General features: G+C 48.9%; 1 protein-coding gene across 1 annotated transcript in view; it reads right to left on the bottom strand.

The window, feature by feature from the left end:
• The window catches only part of LOC126271878 (glucosidase 2 subunit beta), a 188,638-nt gene that overhangs the window by 11,078 nt on the left and 161,049 nt on the right, over positions 1–16,511 (bottom strand). The gene's annotated exons all lie outside the window — the stretch shown is intronic.

Below are 16,511 nucleotides of genomic sequence, written 5' to 3'. Positions count from 1 at the left end.
CACGAGCATGAGATATAGCCACCAGTTCGGCAGTGAAAACACTGCAGCCACTGGGCAAGGAATGCTGTTCAATACGTCCTCCTATGCGAAGCCAACGCGACCATCAGCCATCGAGCAGTCAGTGTAAACTACTTTGTGGCTTTGGTACATATCAAGTATCAAGAGGAAGTAGCAGCCGAGAGCCGAGGGGTTAACTGAGTGCTTAGGGCCATGTGAAAGGTCCAGGCGAAGCCATGGCCTAGGTGTACACCATGGAGGTGTACGTGAATGGACCTCACGTATAGGCGGTAAAGGCAAGGACTCCAGTTCGGAAAGAAGTGATCGGACATGAACTGCAATTGGAAGCCCTGACCTGGGCCACCAATGTGGGAGATAAACTGTCGTTGGTGGGAAAAGGAGATGGTGATTCAGATGTGGAGGAGAACTACGAACGTATGCAACATAACTGCCCAGCAGTTGTGCACGCCTAACCTGCAATGGAGGGACTCCAGCCTCCACCAGGACGCTGGTGCCTGGACTCGTCCTGAAAGCTCCTGTCACTAGGCAACACCACAGTGGTGCCCTGATGTGAGTAAAAGCAACGCTGAGGGCACCACCAAACCATAAACCAGGCTCCCATAGTCAAGGCAGGATTGTACAAGACCTCTGTAGAGTTGCAGCAGTGTAGAGCGATCTGGACCCCAGTTCGTGTTGCTCAGGCGGCGGAGGGCATTGAGATGTTGCCAGCACTTCTGCATAAGCTGACTAAGGTGAGGTAGCCAAGTTAATAGGGCATTGAAAACCAGTCCTAAGAATCGATATATCTCCACTACAATGAGTGGATCATCATTAAGGTAAAGTTCTGGTTCTGGATGAATGGTAGGACGCCGACAGAAGTGCCCAACACAAGATATTGCAGCCGAAAAATGGAAACCGTGGGCTAGAGCCCAGGACTGTGCCTTGTGGATGGCTCCCTGTAGGCACCACCCATGGGCGTACCCAGCGAGGGGCAGGAGATATTTGCAGTTTTTCCACTATTTTACTGTTTTATTTAATAAGAAATGCTGCATGTTTTCTCGTATTGTACAAGTGCATTCTTGTATTAAAAATGTTTATTAAAAGCGGTTTTTCACTGGTTTACTGTTTTATTTAGTAAGAAGTGCTGTATGTTGTCTCGAGTCCTTGTTTCCTGAGACTAGTATGACCTGTGTATCCGATCTGCCCCAGGAGCTGCGTCAGAGCAATGTGCAAGGGCACTGAGGAGCTCCCACTCTATAAATGGGATTTTACAGGATTCACTATGGCATGTAGTGAATGAGAGGACTTTCTCTTCCAGCCGCCGTCTGAGAATGCGAAAGGCTGGGGTAATTCTCCAATGTAGAGGCTCCAGTATAGTGCTCAGCATAATGCTCAGCAATTGCATTTGCCTTGGTAGATAACATGACATTTATGTTAACACCGGGAACATCTGTTGGGGTGTGGTACCCAAAAACACGTTGGATCTTTTTCCAGACTTGGAAAGGTGAGATATGGCACCAATGGTCAAGACATCTCTCTCCCAACACCCCTGCTTCCGTCGGTTGACAAGTTGACGAACGTGGACATGGAGCCGTTTAAAGGCTATGAGGTGCTCCAGGGAAGGGTAGAGCTCACCGACGCTCCTTAATTGCATCAGCGACTTCCGCCGATCACCAAGGGACTGCCTTTCGCTGGGGCACCCTAAAGAGTGAGGGATCATGTTTTCTACCACAGAAGCGATTGCCATAGTCACCTGCTCACCCGTCATATCGATGTTACCGTGTGGGGGATATGCAATGGTGACAGCAGAGGTTAAAGTTCCCCGCCTGCCTTGTTTAAAGCCCATCTAGGCAGGCAGGCATCGATGGGCTTGATGCTGGGGCAGTGACAGGAAGATGGGGAAGTGGTTACTACCACACATGTCGTCATGTGCTCTCCAGTGGATAGATGGAAGAAGTCATGGCCTACAAATTGATAAATCAATGGCCGAGTAACCACTGTGACCCACACTGAAATGTGTGCGGCCCTGTATTTAAGAGGCAGAGGTCGAACTGAGACAGTAAATTTTCAACATCTCTGCTTTGGCCAGTAAGCACGGTGCCACCCCACAAGGGATTATGGGCGTTAACAGGGGGTCTATGACCCGGGACAACCAGGAGATCCAGGGAAAAACCCGGGAATTTTTTCATCCGGGAGGAAACCGGGAAAAACCTGGGAATCTTTTTGAGTTCCGGGATTTTTCATTGTTTTAGTTTTCAGTTAAATTTTTGTGATTTTGACTAATGAGAACCAATACTCTAAGAAAAAAATTTACTGTATCCCGCTTCTGCAGAATAATGCTGCAGCAACAAAACATGAACGAGAGAGAAAAACGAAAATAAAACTGAAGTTGCAAAGAAAATGGGCCATATACAACAAAAAAAAACACAGTGCTCATACAAGCTTCTGCTAACAGCAACATGTGTCAAAGGCTTTAGGAAGACTGTGCAGTGCTTCTTAACAACAAATTGTCTCCAATGAGCGTGACGTGACAGTCTTTACATTAGATTTGTTTTAATGCAAAATCTTTTAATGTTTCACATGTACGAACATGCGGGCTTCCTGCGTCATCGTAGCTGTGCAAGTGCAGTGACGCCTGTTATCTGGTACTTTCTGTGGCAACTGCTGAAACTTACCTTTCTGATAGGTCACGGAAGAATATTGTGAATATTGCTTTGAAAAGTGTTACTTTCAAAGTAAATTTCCTTTTATGTAAGATAAACTACGTGAGAGAGTGTACGACGAATTTCTTAAATTGACTCTCATTTAAAAATCAACTCTTTGGGGACGACCATATGAAGAATTTCGAGCCCAGACGATCAGACATTTACGTCATTATTAAAAAAAATTTACTGGCGCATTTATGTGATGTACGACGCGCAAAAAAGATCAACAATATATGTGGAAGCTTAGCTTCTCTTGCAGCTTATCAGTCTTATATGTGATAGCTTTGCATTTCTTGTAGCAACAATTGTACATTAATTTAAGCCATTAATTTTTCTTATTTGTGTGTTCGCGCTACTGAAGAGTGATCTTGCTACTGGCAGACTACATCACGTGTCAAATTCTGTCATCAGCTGGTGAAATCAGGTGACATGAGCTGTGACTGGCTTACAAAAGTGCGTCGCAATCTCGATTTTAATGCTTCGGAAAGTAACATGTGGTGTTTGGTGGAATTCGAATTTACACCTTCGTAACATGGAAATATGTAGTGTATATGTTGCTGCACATCAAATATCTTTCCAAAACATTTTCTTTCCTCAGAGTTTCATTTTCTAAAGTGCCGGGAAATTCTACGCCGAGGTATAAAACCATAAACCATAAAAGGATTGATAAGTGCGGAGAAAAAGTATACTGTCACTTAACACGGAAAAAGTGTATTTCACCTGGGAGAAAGTGCATTTTCAACCGGGAAAAATCTGAGAATTATTTTTCCTTATCCATGTAGACACCCTGATTAAAAATCTCCTGAAAGGAGGAAATGCTTAGGGAGTTGGTCAATCAGTGCAGTTAATATATTCAGGGATACTGCACCACCTAGAAGAAGATATACATTGCAGACAGTTATTTTCTGTGGCATCCTTATTCTGACAGCCACAGCTTCAAGAGAGGTTTGAAGGGGGCACAGGTTCACTACAGACCGAGTTTAGGACATAAACTCAGTCTCTACCTGACACCCCACTCGTATTATAGTCACTACGGTTCCTGTAGTATCCCTTATAGCCACAGAGGGCAGGGATCCGCATTGCCAGGAACCAGGTTTCCTGGAGGGCAATGCAGAAATCGCTTCAATTCCACTGGAGGATGACATCATCGTGAGACTGAGAAGGCATGGAACATTCAATGAGGCAGTTTATGCCTCAGGGTCACCTGCTGCCACCTTCTTTTCGCCTGAGCAGTCTATATCCATTGTGTCTGAGCAACCGGTGAGATCTAGGTCCTCAGCGAACGGCAGAATCTCCACCTCATCTGCAGACACAGAGCTTGGAGGTAGTGGTGGTGTAGGTGCCACTGCAATTCCCTTTGTATTGGGGACCTTCTTTTTGGATTTCTCTCGCTGCTCCTCGAGTTTCCCTGGCTGGGAGGACTTCACTGATCCATGCGATTGCTGTCTTTCTCGGTGTATTCCAATGATGGATTCTTCTCAGGTTATCAGCCGAATGGTGGCGTTGTCTTGTCGCAACATTTCGATGTGTACAAAACTTATCGAAACTTTGCGACAAGAAGGCGCCATCAGTCGGCTGAGTACCCGAGAAGAATTCATCATTCACTGATTCAATCTCTGGGACTGAGGATGAGTGAAGCCCTATGAACAGCTGCTTTTGGGCTTTTCAAACTTATGCTTCTCCGGCTGAGAAGAGGGGACTGATATCACCGATGGTTGAGGGGGTGTTGCTCCTGAAGTAGGTGGTGCGGGAGCAACAGGGGGGAAGTGGCCCCCCACTGTCAATGGAGCAGGTGTAGTCTTCTGGTTCTGAGAGGCAATAGGAATGCGACAAACTGATGAGGCGACAACTGTTCTCGTAGCAGCAACTCAAGAGGTGGTCATAGCCACAGGATGCAGTCGCTCAAATTTTCTCTTAGCCTCAGTATATGTCAGTTGGTCCAGGGTCTTATATTCCAAGATTTTCCTCTCCTTCTGTAATATCCTGCAGTCTGGCGAGCAAGGTGAATGATGCTATCCGCTTTGACACAGATGGGGTGTGGGGCATATGGAGTACTGGGATGTGATGGACATCCAAAATCTCAACATGTGATGCTGGAAGTACAGCGGGAAGATATATGGCCTAATTTCAAGCACTTAAAGCACCACATTGGGCGAGGGATACATGGCTTGACGTCACAGTGGTTGTCCATCACCTTGACCTTCTTGGGCAATGTGTCACCCTTGAAGGCGAAGATGAAGGCACCCGATGACAACCTAATTATCCCTCAGACCCCGATGGATGCACCAGATGAAATGAACACTCGCCCGCTCTGAATTGGCGTGCAGCTCATCGTCAAATTGCAAAAGAAGTTCCGTGTGGGATATAATACCCTGGACCATATTAAAGCTCTTATGGGGTGTGATGGTAACAGAAACAACCACTAACTAGTCACAAGCAAGTAATGCTTGTGACTTGGCAGAAGATGCTGTTTGTATCAAGACTGACGCAGAGTGCATTTTGGACAAGCCCTCCACCTCCCCAAACTTGTCCTCCAAATGCTCCACACAAAACTGACACGAAAGTGGGCTAAAGATATTAATGCATGATGGACATGCTGCACCATGTAAGGCGCCCTTCCCCAATTGGCTCACTCTTTGGGAAAATTTAGAAAGATGGAGGTCAATTCCGACAGGGGACCATCACATGACGGCTGAAACATGAGAGACTCCTTTTAGTTGCCTCTTACGACAGGATGGAATACCTCAGGCCTATTCTAATCCACGGACCCACAGGGGAAGGAGGGGCGGGGGGGGGGGGGGGGGGGGGGGCAGACTGATGTGTAGAGTGTAGAAAGGCATAACAGGAATCAGTATACAAATTAGCTATCGAGCTCTTGCTTTTTTTCTAGTAAATATGCACAGTTACACACACAACCATTCAGACATCCAAAGACACACTCCTGAGGCCATGTTGTGACTGATTATTGGTGACTGATTATTAAAAGTGGTTGCCTTGGCTGGTGGAGTTGGGGAGGGGGTGGGAAATGGTGCAATGAGGGAGGAGCAGAAAAGAGGCAGGTCTTTTGGCAGATGACTCAGTGGTTGCACAACAGTATAAATGGAGTACAGAGGGTATAGTATAAAGGAGGTACAGAAATGGTGAGAGGAGTCTCCTCTCCCTTATGCTCTATCCTCCGTACTCCTTCCATCTTGCTGGTCACTGAGTCATGTCAAAAGACCTGTCTTTTTCACAATACCCCTTCCTTGCATCCTTCCCTATCCTCTCCCCACCTCCATCAGACTAGGCAATTGTTTTCAATAATCATTCATCAACAATCAGTGTCACCGTGGCTACGGGAGGGTGTGTTTGGGTGTGTGGATGTGAACATTGTGCTTGAGGGAGTAAGAGTGAAAAGGTAAGTGCACTGTACATAAGAGGTGGGAGAGGGTGGGGGGCAATGAAAAATAGACGGGAAAAACAATGAAAGATGTAGAAAACTAAAATGGAGTGAGGCAAAGAGTAGCTACTGTGAAGAAATGCTGAGACAGAAGAAATTAATGTAAATTAAGGCCAGGTGGGTGGCGAGAAACAAGGACATGATGTAGTGCTAGTTCTCACCTGCAGAGTTTTGAGAAACTGGTGTCTGGGGGAAGAATCCAGATGGCACATGTGGTGAAACAAGTGCTGAGGTCATGAGTGTCATGTTGTAGAGAATGCTCTGCAACAGGATATTGTGAGTTGCCAGTATACAGCCTTTGCCTTTGCCCATTCATCCTAATTGATGATTTGGTGGTAGTAATACGATGTAGAAGGCCGAACAGTGTTTATGTACTGACTAGTATATGGCGTGTGTCATTTCACATGTGGCTCTCCCTTTGATAGTATATGTTTTGCCAATTATAGGGCTACTATCGGTGGTCATAGCAGCGTGCATAGGGGAAGTCTTGCAGCAAGGATGGTCACAGGAGTATGAGCCATACAGTAGGGAGATGGGTGCAGAAGGAAGATAGGCTCTGACAAGAATATTGTGGAGATTGGGAGAGCGACCGAAAGCTATTCTAGGTGTGGTGAGGAAAATTTCAGACAGAATGGATCTCATTTTAGGGCAGGGCATGATTTTAGGAAGCCATAGCCCTGTTGAAGTAGCTGATTAACACATTCCAGACCAGGATAATAGTGATTGGTTGGGTGTGGGATTGAAGGGACCAGACTGCTAAGGTCATCGGTCCCTTGTTCCACGATAAAATCACACGAAATAAAAACTGTCAGTCGTTAAAAACGGAGAACTGAGACAAGGGACGACACAATACAAGAAAGACAGACAAAGACCAGACAAACGGAACTAAAATCACACCGAGTGTGAAGGTGGTTGGCCGACCATGAAAATAAGGAAAAGCCAACCACCAAATGACATTAAAACCCACAGTTTAAAACCACAGGCCAAAGGCCCAAGTCAATACAGGAAATAAAAGGACAAACACTCAAATCATACGATAAAAACCCCCTGCCCTAATAAAACTCAACACGAGGTCCGCCATAGCAACGTCATCACATAAAAGGCCAGGGAGGGTATCAGGCAGCGCAAACGTCTGCCTGAGTCCTGTTAAAAGCGGGCAGTCCACCAAAATGTGGACCACCGTCAGAGCTGCCCCGCAGCGACATAGCGGTGGGTCCTCCCGGCGCAACAAATGGCCGTGCGTCAGCCACGTGTGGCCAACGCGCAGCCGGCAGAGGACAGAGTCCTTCCAAGAGGCCCGCATGGAGGAGTGCCACACACCGGTCGTCTCCTTCACCGCCCGAAGTTTGTTGGGCGTGGGCAGGGTGCGCCACTCGTCACCCCAGGCACCAAGCACTTTCTGGCGCAAAAGCGACAGGAGATCACACTCCATAAGGCCGAGTTCCAGAGCCGGTGAACTCACTGCCTGTTTAGCCAGCGTGTCAACCTGCTCATTGCCCGGGATGCCGACATGACCTGGGGTCCAAACAAAGACCACGGAGCGGCCGCAACGGGCAAGAGCATGGAGCGACTCGTGGATGGCCATCAGCAGACGGGAACAAGGAAAGCACTGGTCAAGAGCTCGTAAACCACTCAGGGAGTCACTACAGATGACAAAGGACTCACCTGAGCGGGAGCGGATATACTCTAGGGCGCGATAAATGGCAACCAACTCGGCAGTGTATACACTGTTCCCGGGTGCCAGCGACCGTTGCTCACAATGATCCTCTAGAGTAAGAGCGTAACCAGTGCGACCAGAGACCATCGAACCGTCGGTATAGGCCACGGCAGATCCGGGAAACTCGGCAAGGAAAGAAACAAAGCGGCGGCGGAGGGCCGGAGGAGGGACCGAGTCTTTCGGACCCTGTGCCAAATCCAGCCAAATGCATTGTCGGCGCACACACCAAGGGGGCAGACGGAGATTGGCCCGGAAAACAGGCGGGAGAGGAAAAAACTCAATCCCACACAGTTGAGCCCGGATGCGAACTGCGATCGTACACCCTGACCGGGGCCGCCTGTCTGGAAGATGGACGATCGAGTGCGGGAACAGGAGACGGTAGTTGGGATGCCCTGGCAAGCTATAAACGTGGGCAGCATAAGCGGCCAGAAGTCGGTCGCGCCGGATCCGCAATGGAGGAACACCAGCCTCCACAAGTAAGCTGTCAACAGGGCTTGTCCGAAATGCTCCTGTGGCGAGTAGGATCCCGCAGTGATGGATGGGATCCAGCAATTGCAACGCTGATGGCGATGCCGAACCATAAGCCACACACCCATAATCAAGGGGGGACTGGATCAGCGCTTGATACAGCCGGAGAAGGGTGGACCGATCGGCACCCCATCCGGTGTGGCTAAGGTAACGGAGAGCGTTTAAATGCCGCCAGCATGTTTGTTTAAGCTGCCTAATATGAGGCAGCCAAGTCAACCGGGCATCAAATACCAGTCCCAAGAACCGATGCGTCTCTACCACAGCAAGAGGTTCACCGTCAAGGTAAAGGCCTGGCTCAGGGTGAACCATGCGACGCCGGCAGAAATGCATAACGCAGGTCTTAGCGGCCGAAAACTGGAAGCCGTGCGCTACAGCCCACGACTGCGCCTTGCGGATAGCGCCCTGCAGCTGGCGCTCAGCAACTGCAATGCCAGCGGAGCTGTAGTAGAGGCAGAAGTCGTCTGCATACAACGAAGCTGCGACGGACGATCCCACTGCCTCAGCGAGCCCATTGATCGCAATTAGAAACAGGGAGACACTGAGGACAGACCCCTGTGGGACCCCGTTCTCCTGGACCCGGGAGGAACTATGGGACGCAGCAACTTGCACGCGGAAGGAACGAGACGACAGAAAATTCTGAATAAAAATCGGGAGCGGGCCCCTAAGACCCCACCCATGAAGTGTGGCCAGGATGTGATATCGCCAAGTCGTATCGTACGCCTTCCGCATGTCGAAGAAGACAGCAACCAGATGTTGGTGGCGTGCAAAGGCTGTACGGACGGCAGACTCTAGGGAGACCAGATTATCGACGGCAGAGTGGCCTTTACGGAACCCACCCTGAGACGGAGCCAGAAGGCCTCGAGACTCGAGGAGCCAACTCAACCCCCGGCTCACCATACGTTCTAGCAACTTGCAAAGAACGTTGGTGAGGCTTATGGGGCGATAGCTGTCCACCTCCAGCGGGTTCTTGCCAGGTTTCAACACGGGGAGGACGATGCTTTCTCGCCATTGAGACGGAAACACACCCTCAACCCAGATGCGGTTGAAAACATCTAGGAGGCGACACTGGCAATTCACAGAGAGGTGTTTCAGCATCTGGCTGTGGATGCGGTCTGGCCCAGGAGCCGTATCAGGGCAAGCAGATAGTGCACTCTGGAATTCCCAGTCGCTGAAAGGAGCATTGTACAACTCCGCGTGGCGCGTGTGAAAGGAAAGCCTCCAACTTTCCAACCGCTCTTTCCGGGAGCGGAAGGCCAGTGGGTAATTCGTAGATGCGGAACACTGAGCAAAATGCGCTGCTAACCGGTCCGCAATCGTGTCGGAGTCAGTGCACACCACTCCATTCAGCGAAAGCCCAGGGACAGAGACAGGCGGCCGATAGCCATGGAGTCGCCTAATCTTAGCCCAAACCTGCGATGCAGAGGTACGGATGCCAATGGTGGAAACATACCGTTCCCAGCACTCCTGCTTCCGTGGGCGAATAAGGCGTCGGGCACGGGCACGGAGCTGTTTAAAAACGATGAGGTTCGCCAAGGACGGGTGCCGCTTATGGCGTTGAAGAGCCCGCCGGCGATCTCTAATCGCCTCTGCGATCTCGGGCGCCCACCAAGGCACAGTCCTCCGCCGAGGGGACCCGGATGAACAGGGAATCGCAGATGCCGCCGCAGAAACGATGCCGGTGGTGACCGACGGAACCACCGCATCAATGGTGTCAGGGGAAGGAGGTGCGACAGTGGCGAGAGAGGAGAACAAGCCCCAATCAGCCTTATTCAGAGCCCATCTGGAGGGGCGTTCAGAAGAGTGACGCTGTGGTGTTGACAGAAAGATGGGGAAATGGTCACTACCACATAAGTCGTCATGGACACTCCAGTGGATGGATGGTGAAAGTCCGGGGCTGCAGATAGAAAGGTCGATGGCCAAAAATGTGCCATGGACTACGCTGAAATGAGTCGGCTCTCTCGTGTTTAAGAGGCAGAGGTCAAGCTGCGAGAGAAGAGTCTCGACATCTCTACCCCGGCCAGTAATCGCGGCGCTACCCCACAGGGGGTTGTGGGCGTTAAAGTCGCCCAGTAACACAAAAGGAGGAGGCAATTGTGCTATCAATGCAGCCAACACATGACGCGAGACATCACCATCTGGCGGAAGATACAAACTGCAGACAGTAATAGGCTGAGGCGTCCACATCCTTACAGCGACAGCCTCTAAAGGTGTGTGAACAGGTACACATTCGCTGTAGACAGAGTTAAGGATGTAGACACAGACTCCACCAGATACCCTCTCATAAGCTGCCCGGTTCTTGTAATAACCCCGATACCCACGTAGGGCAGGGGTCCGCATTGCCGGAAACCAAGTTTCCTGTAGGGCAATGCAGAGGAAAGGGTGACTGCTGATGAGTTGGCGAAGCTCAGCAAGGTGGTGGAAAAAAGCGCTGCAGTTCCACTGGAGTATCGCTTTGTCCATGTCCGAAAAAGGCGTGAAGGGGCCGAGGAGGCAGATCACGCCACTGGGTCACCTGCTGCCACCGATGGAGGACCAGTACAATCTGCTTCCATGGTGTCTGAGGGTCCGGTGAGATCCAGGTCCTCAGCGGATGCCTGGATCTCCACCTTATCCTCGGACGCAGAGCCTGTAGGGAGCAGTGGGGTGGATGCCACCGCCTGGCCCTTGGCCTTAGAGGTCTTCTTCTTCGTCTTGTCTCTCTGGTCCTTGGGTTTCATTGGCTGGGAGGGCTCCAGCGAGTCAGTCTCCGGGACGGAGGAGGAGCGGGAAGCCCTGCGACCAGCCGCTGATCTGCTTTTCTTCCATTGGCTGATGTCACCCTTCCCAGAGGCGGAACCTGGGAAGGAAGGGACCCAAGGGACCCTTTCCGTGCCATTCGAGCCGGGGAAGTTTGAGGCTTCCCCAGCTTAGAAGTGGGGACTGATGTCCCCGATGGTTGGGGGGTTGCTGCTCCTGAGGCAGGTAGTGCAGGAGCAGCAGGGAGTGAAGTGCCCCCCACCATCAAGGGGGCAGGTGTAGCATTCCGGCTCAGAGAGATGGCAGTCTGAGGGAGAGCTAATGGGGCCATAACAGTAGTAGCCGCGGCGTAAGAGGCAGTCATTCGAACAGGATGGAGGCGTTCGAACTTCTGCCTGGCCTCAGTGTATGTCACGCGGTCCAGGGTCTTATAGTCCATGATTTTGCGCTCTTTGTGGAAGATCCTGCAGTCCGGCGAGCAAGGCGAGTGGTGCTCTCCGCAGTTTACACAGATGGGAGGCGGAGCACATGGAGTATTGGGATGTGATGGGCGTCCACAATCTCGACATGTGAGGCTGGAAGTACAGCGGGAAGACATATGCCCGAACTTCCAGCACTTAAAGCACCGCATCGGGGGAGGGATATATGGCTTGACGTCACAACGATAGACCATCACCTTGACCTTCTCAGGTAAGGTATCACCCTCGAAGGCCAAGATGAAGGCACCGGTGGCAACCTGCTTATCCCTTGGACCACGATGTACGCGCCGGACGAAGTGAACAACTCGCCGCTCTAAATTGGCGCGAAGCTCGTCATCGGACTGCAATAGAAGGTCCCGATGGAATATTATGCCCTGGACCATATTAAGACTCTTATCGGGCGTGATTGTAACCGGAACATCCCCCAGCTTGTTACAATCGAGTAACCGGCGGGACTGGGCGGAGGACGCCGATTTGATCAAAACCGAGCCCGAGCGCATTTTGGACAAGCCCTCCACCTCCCCGAACTTGTCCTCTAAGTGCTCGACGAAGAACTGAGGCTTCATGGATGTAAAGGATTCACCATCAGCTCTTGTACACACAAGGTAGCGGGGCGAGTATGTTTCGCTGGCATCCTTAAGTCTTTCGTTCCTCCCATGGTGTAGCCAGGGAGGGGAACGATTTGGGGTCATATGTAGTTGCGTTGTATTGAGCCCTGGAACGCTTAGAGACTGCTGGCGGCTGGCCGCCAGCAAGAGATGATGTACCACGCTTCATTGCGGGTCATCCGCCCTGATGCCACCTACTCCGACCAAGGGCCCTCCCCACGGGCGCCACCCAGCCTCAGCAACGACCACCTGGCAGGATGGCCATTGCCGGGAGTCCCAATGCCCCAAGGAGATAGGCATCTACTCCTTGGCATACGTGGGGAGTTAACGGCACTGGCATCAGCAGAGCGATCCCTGTGTAGTCAGGGGGCTACAACCAACAGGGTACATGGCGGCCCCACCACAACGGACTGGCTACCGTGCTGGATTTCAGGTGATGTAGTCCAATATCGTCATTGGCGCATAAAGCGACACAGCATAGCAGACTGCAATATACTGCACTCAAGAACAAATCCACGCCCAAGAGATGGTAGGTGAGCGGGACTGCTAAGTGATGACGACAACCTGGCTAGAGATGGTAATGCATGATGGACACATCGCTCCTTGTAAGGCGCCCTTCCCCAATCGGCTCGCTCTTCGGAAAATTTAGAAGGATGGAGGTCAAACCCGTTAGGGGACCATCTCACAAGGCCAAAACGTTTGAGACTCCTTTTAGTCGCCTCTTACGACAGGCAGGAATACCGTGGGCCTATACTTACCCCCGAACCCACAGGGGGGGGGGGGGGGGATAATAGTGAGTCACCAATGGACAGAAGAGAGTAGCTGGCCTTCTGTGGCGACGAGATCGACATCAAGGAAAGTGGCATAGGATTCGAAATAGCACCATGTGAAATTTAATTGGGATAAGGTATTCAGAGATTCCAGGTATTTTACCTGGTTCCCATGGTTGTAACTCTCACCTATCAGACCCTATGCTCCTTCTGCACCCATCTCCCTACCCTGTGGCTTGTACCATCCATCCTACAAGACTTATCCTACGTGCTCTCCTACTACCACCCATAGCATCCTTGTAACTGGCAAACATGTACTATCAAAGAGAGAGTCACATGTGAAACGACACACGTCATACATCAGCTGTTATGTAAACACTGTTCGGCCTTCTACATTGGCACGACTACCACCAAATTATCAATTAAGATGAATGGGCATGGGCAGAGGGTGTATACTGACAACTCACAATATCTTGTTGCAGGGCATACTCTACAGCATCAAAATTGCGACCTTGGTGTCTGTTACACCACACGTTGTGGATTCTTTCCCCAGACACCAGTTTCTCAGAACTCCACAGGTGGGAACTAGCGCTATTACATGCCCTTGGTTCTCACCACCCACTTGGCCTTAATTCATGTTAATTTCTTCCGTCTCAGAATTTCTTCACAGTAACTACTCTTTGCCACACACTGTTTCAGTTTTCTACATCTTTCATTGTCTTACTCGTCTATTTTTCATCGCCCCCTCCCACCTCTGCTACGTACAATGCTCTTAGCTTTTCGCTCTTTAACTCATGCATGATGTTTAAGCATGGATCACTGTCTGCATATTACCCTGTCTTCCACCTTTAAGCTTTAAGGTTTTCAAGTTTCATCCAGTGCAGTCCCCAACTATCAGTCTTTCCTTCTCATCCTGTGTGGTAAGTCTCCCCTGACCCACAGTTCTGGATGACTTTCCTGAAATCTACCCCTTTTCCTTCACCCCTTTTCCTTCCCCTTCAACCCATCTGCCTGAATAAGGGGCCACTGGCTCTGAAAGGTTTCCAATTACAACTGTCCCTTATGTGTGTGTTCTGCCACTGCTTGGCGAGTAGATTTTTTTATCTGTCCAATTAAATTATTTAGACATAACACTGCGATAGTGTTCTCTCCTTTGCAGGAAGGCCATACAATATTGGAGTGAAGTGCGGAAGGTCAAAGTAGTCTTGAGACTGTGTTTTTATCTCTTGCAGACATATAACAGCTGAGGATTGTGACTGTTGTAACCACTGCAGTTCTGCTCTATGCAATGTGATATCAGATATATTCCACTGAAGGACATCCATATTTAAGAATGAGAGATGGCAGTTGCATAGGTGTTGATAACCTTAGCAGCTTTCAAGCTTCTGGTTTCATATGCATATGTACTACAGGTTTCAGATGCAGGAAGATTCTGCTCTGCTAATTCTTTAGAGGTAGAGGTTTCCTCACTGGACTGATCAGCTCTCTAAGGTTGATTGACAAATCATGCCAATGAAGTGGGCTTTGGCTGAGTGATGTTACACAGAGTTGCCGTTGAGGAGAATCTCTGAGTCCATGAAGGGGGAAATGCAATTTTCTTTGTCTTCTTAGTTCCTTTGCATTTTTTGTGTGTTGATCCTGACCAGAGGTAAGAAGAAAATCATCTTGGGAAAATTCCCTCTCAAATTTCCAATCTTCTGTATGGGTCACAAGAGACTTCTCATGTGTGGGTAAAGGTCCAGTAACGGTAGATAAGGATGCTAAATTAGTTAAAGGATTTGACAATTGTGGTGCTGAACTGAAGGTCACAGACCTGTATGGCCATACCCTGTTTTTGGTCTCAGTGTAGCCTTAATAGTGATGCAATTGCAGATGATGGTGTGGAAGACTTTCAAATAGCAAATATTTTCCAAGCAACTGGAAGAAAACTTTCCCTTGCCTAGATCTCCCGTACAACCTGTCCATCAAGGTACTGATTTCATAGGAAGAAGCAACATGGATTCTTCTGCAGCTAATGCAGGGTGGGGAAGAGGGTGTGCACTCTCCGTCTACATCTACAACTACATGTACTGTCATGGCATAAAATCAACAGTGGCACGCCAGTTGGGAATGACAGGGAAGAGAAGGCTACAAGAAGAAGTCCGCCAATCACACACTGATTGATCTCCCTTTCACGACAACAATGTGACAGCAGTGACTCCAAGGTGAAGAGGACATAAGTGCCGCTCCCGACATAGTGGCCCACTTTGATAGCAGCATCAGCATTAGCTACTCTGTTAAGAATCTCTATGAAGCACACACTTGTATTTGTCTATTCTGAAGAAGACTGTTTATTTTGTATGTTCCCCTTGCTTGTGACACATCCAGCAAAGTAAAGGATTGAATTGTTTTATTGTAATAAAATTCATTAATACGAGTTATTTTATTGTCTAGGGAACTGAGAATGCAGGCATCCTAGACACAACATGTCCGTGAGGTGCATGGCTGAGGGTATGTCCCATTGTGCCAGTTATTTCGGTTTCACCACCTTCCATTGACTTAGGGAGACTGGAAAAATGAATGTTTGAATGCCTCTGTGCCTGCTGTAATTATTCTTATCTTATCCTCCTGATCCTTATGTGAGTGATATGTAGGGGGTTGTAGTATATTCCTATAATCATTGTTTAAAGCCGGTTCTTAAAACTTTGTTAATAGTAGACTTTCTCAGGATAGTTTATGTCTATCTCAAAGAGTGTGCACATCTTCAGTATCTCTGTGACACTCTTCCATGGATCAAACATACCTATGGCCATTCGTGCTGCCATTTCCTGTATACGTTCAATATCCCTGTTAATCCTAAATTATATGGGTCCTATACACTTGAGCAATATTCTAGAACAATTCTCATGAGTTATTTGTAAGCAAGCTCCTTTGTAGACTGATTGGTTTATTGACAGAATACTGAGGAAGTGTAAAGTCCAACACCTGCTTTACCCATGAGTGAGCCTATGCGATCATTCCATTTCACATCCCTACAAAGTGTTACACATCTGTGCGAGTTGCCCGATTCCAATTTAACACTAGAATTAAGTTTCCAGTCTCTGCACCAGTTTCAAATTTTATCAAGATCTGACTGACTGGGCACCTCTGCCACAATTTACACGTTTGGCTGCATTTTCGCAGGACATGTGAGTGTCACTGAAATGTTGACACTGGTAGCAACACATTGGTTTTGGTACGTAGGGTCTTATGTTGATCTCATAACTTGCCTTCATATTTGACGGGGGCTCCACTCAATTGAATGTAAGTAATAGGGTGTGGATAGCCTCTAATTCACTGTCTTTTCTTTTCATAACTCAATGGACTCCTCCTATGCTTGACACTACTAAGTAGCAAGGTACAGAACAAAACAATTTGTTTTTATGGAATGGGCACACAAAGATAAACAACTGACTTACTCATGGGTACTAGTAAGAAAGAGATCTTCAAATTTTTCATTTTGAAACTGGAGCAACTAATTCAAACAGCATCTCAACCATCTTCACTAAATGAG

The sequence above is a fragment of the Schistocerca gregaria genome, chromosome 5 (assembly GCF_023897955.1).
Source record: "Schistocerca gregaria isolate iqSchGreg1 chromosome 5, iqSchGreg1.2, whole genome shotgun sequence".
NCBI lineage: Eukaryota > Metazoa > Arthropoda > Insecta > Orthoptera > Acrididae > Schistocerca > Schistocerca gregaria.
This window is presented reverse-complemented; position numbering and strand designations above follow the sequence as displayed.